We start from the raw sequence: 3951 nt of genomic DNA on the forward strand, positions 1-3951 counted from the left end.
ATATATGCTATTTTACTTTTATTTAAACTATTGATTAGTATAATAACTAAATTTTTGCAAAAAAAAAGTGAGAACGGTACTAACTTTTCTTCATGAGGGAAGCCTCTTAAAAATTTCCTGATAGAAAATAGAATTCATTAAGAAAGATTCACTTAATTTTTTCATTTAATCGAATCTATAATTTGCTCCGAAATTCTGATACTAGAAAATGAAATTGATTTCCAGTTGAATCCAATTCTTTACTCTTCAAAATAGGTCATGATTTTTGAAAAAAAAAGAAAAACGTTGGATTTCGCGTTTGAACCCCGATCCGAAAGTACGATTTGAAAATTTCAAAAAATGGCTGGTAATGTACGCCAACTTACCAGAAATAGCCAAATAAATTTAGAATTTAAAAATTCAAACGGTTCATTTATCACATATTATGATAAATGTTTCGTTCAAACAGTAATTTACAGTAAATTGCAATAAGGTATTGGAAATTAACAAATCTTTAAATCGAAATGTCCTAAATCCGACCCGATGTTAGTTTGTACATCACTCTTAAAGTCACTCAAATCTTCTAGAGGATTTTCAAATATTCAACAATGAATATTTTTCTGAAGTTTTGTTGAATAAATTCATGGCTGTTCTTAAATATTTTGGAATGTAACAGAGCAATCTACTGTATTTTGCAATAATTTATACAATTTTCAAAATTCCAAACTTTTGTAACATTCAGGAATGGCTCAGATGCTTCTACAGTATTTCAAAATGAGTGCCTTTAAATTTTTTAAAAGTTTGATGATAACTACAATGTTCTGGAATGTACCACAACATTTTGGCCCTCTATGCATTTTTCGGAAAATAATATAGGATTCGAAAATATTTCAAATAGTTCAAGAATATTTTCAAAATATTTGATAAAATTTTGAAAATTTGAAAAATGATCCTGAAGATTTTGTTACAGCTAATAATGTTATTGTGCATTCTGGAAGATACAGTGGACGAGAGAATTCTATAGAAGATTCTGAAAGAAATCTCTAATTAATTCGAAAATCTGTCGAGGAAAAATGTTCCAAGATTTCAAAAGCAATATTTGATCCCTCAAGACACAGACGCTTACAAAAAATCATAGATTCTGCAGCGAGTTTCTCCTAAACTTAAGCATCCATATGTGGATAATCATAAACACCTTTTTGTCCATTTTTGTCCTGTTTATTGTTTCGATCGATTTTCTGAAAAAGACAGTATTCTTTTTTTTTGGCAAAATTTGTTTTTCCGGTACGAACATTGCCAAAAAGGTGGATCGTTTCCGATCATTTTATAAGTTATAACACGGGAAGTTTTTTCAGGGATTCGCCAAGTGCATTATTTTAGAGTAATTGAATTATCGCCAGTTGTGATTCGCTGAAAAGATGAAAACTCTGAGTGAAAACAACGTTCGGTAATAATTATAAAACGTAAAACATGTCAAGATTCTAAGAAGCTTATAGATTTTGTTGAATAAGAATGTTTGTTGAATAAGACTTTATTGAGTCGATTGGCAAACTTAAGTTTATATTTAAGTTTTAGAACATGAAGATAATAATAATTTATGATCGAACACGCACAAATCTTGATTTCGGCGAATCATTACTCGAATAACTAAAAGGAGTTGCGATTTTCTTTTAAATAAGAGGCTTTAGTGTGCAATTCGCTATTTATATAAAATGCGTCAGAATAATGTGATATCGGAATTGATTAACAATTGGAAAAATCGCAGCTCCTCTCTATTTTGCAACAATAATTCTTCGAACGAATTTATATTGACAGCCTATCAAGCCAAAAATAAATGCAATATCGACGTTTTCTAATTAATTGATAAGTATTTTATCTTTTCTTTTTGAAAGGACCAGAATTTCATGACCATTCATTTCATGACATCCTGAAGAATTTTTGTCAATTCTCTTATCCTGCAATGAAAATGGTCGAAAATAATTAAAGTGAATTGTAGAAATTGTAGATAAACCTGTATAATATGAAATCTTGTACAGCGACATTAGTTTAAGTGAATAAACTTTAATACTTATTGATTTTTGACGCTGTGTAGCGAACGCAAGTGATTCAAAAATTTGATGCGTCCTTACTTGTTTGCAAAACATTTATAGATAAGCGAAAAGACAGAGAGATTAAATTATCTTAAACTTTCAAAATTATCGATGTTTGAAAATCTCTAAAAAAAATTAACAGTATTCTAAATTGTAAAAAGTTCTTTATAATCTGCATTCTTCGTGTCTCTTTTCAAGGCGAATGTTCGTGCCAATCTGCATTATGAAGAAACGTCAAGGACTAATAAATATGGAGGGAAGACCGAGTAAAACTTTTTCAAGATTGAAAAAACTTTCTTTTAAATGTGATTTTCTAGAAAATTCTTTAGCTAACATAAATCTGCTCTTCCTGAAACGTTTTGCAAGCGATTAAATCAATTTTGTAAATAGTATTTATCAAGGAAAGTTTTCTCAGGTTGTGTATCGGTTGTGTATCTTAATTAGACATGATCGTCGATGTATCATCAACAGGCTACTGTTTCCTGCAATTTTCTCGGCTTTTGCGGCAAATAAAAGCTCTTGTTATAATCCCCACCCGTTGGAAAAACTTTTTAAGTCAAATTGGATGAAATGGCAATCTCCATATAAGATTTTCGAACGCAATATTAACTAGACTTTTATTTGTATTACCTCCACTTTTAACAGAAATTATCATATTTTTCATTTCTAAACTTGCCATTCTTGGGTGCTGCGGATTATTTAAAAAAAATATTAGCTTATATATAAAATTATCCTTAAAGGTGCCTACTTATTTTAAATTATAAAGATATTCTAGTAAATAATGGTTACGTTACTTATATATTTTTAGTTAAGTATAATTAAATTAAATGCCTCTACATTTAAATTATTGCTATTGTTGCTTTTCATAGCGACGCGTCTTCCCTTGTAATTAAGAGGTAATGAAATTTTCCAAAATAAAAGATATCGAACGCATGTGACTTTTTTCATTGCACCACGTTTCTATTTAAGGAGTTGTTTTCTATAGAAAGATAAAGAAATTCGGAAAGGACACTGTGCGTATGTATTTATTATTTAAACATAAAAAAGCCCTTTAAGGTTTTAGTGCTTTACTCAAAGAGATAAGGAATGTTTTTTGAAGGAGGTAAATAGACGCCTGCTTCATCGCCTTATTATTAACGCTCAAAGCGCCATCCTATCTAATAATTTCATGAAGCACCATGTGGGGTCGTGGGCGACCCCAGATAGAAAAGTGCGGAGAGAAGGTTATAATGATGAAAAAATTTTTGATGCGCGTTAGAAAAAATAAATTCTTACAAAAAACGTGAAAAATCACTTTTTTTACACAAAAAATCATGACTCAGTCAATTTTCAATATTTTTACCTATAAATTCAACCTAATAATATACAATACATAATAATGAAACTTCATATTCACAGAAAAAAAGGAAGTGGGGGGGGGGGTTAGAGATGAAAAAACGCATATTTTTAAGCATTTTTTTTGGAGTTGTGAATAATACTGTATTAATTTTAACTGTATATTTTAGTACTACATTCTAACTATTTTTAAACCAATTTTTATCAAAAAATATTAAAAAATGACATGACATCGAATCTCCCAAGACGCCTGGAAAAAAATGGTTGCGCCGTGAAAATTGTAATTGTAGCGATTTTCGCTAAAAAAAATCGGTTAATTTATTATTGTAAAATGAACAATAATTGTTTTAAAGAAACTCTTCCTGATTACCTGTTTAATTATGTGAGGAGCTAGTGTACCAAATTTTAAGTCCGTAGCAGAGTAAATCGCTGTCATTCATAACATCCAAAGCCGCTTTTTGTTCCTATCTGCGTTGAATTCTGCCCTTTTCAACGAATACGTATACGAATTGAGCAAGAGACGCGGTGGCTTAAAACGCTGTATCTT

The sequence above is a fragment of the Belonocnema kinseyi genome, chromosome 5 (assembly GCF_010883055.1).
Source record: "Belonocnema kinseyi isolate 2016_QV_RU_SX_M_011 chromosome 5, B_treatae_v1, whole genome shotgun sequence".
NCBI lineage: Eukaryota > Metazoa > Arthropoda > Insecta > Hymenoptera > Cynipidae > Belonocnema > Belonocnema kinseyi.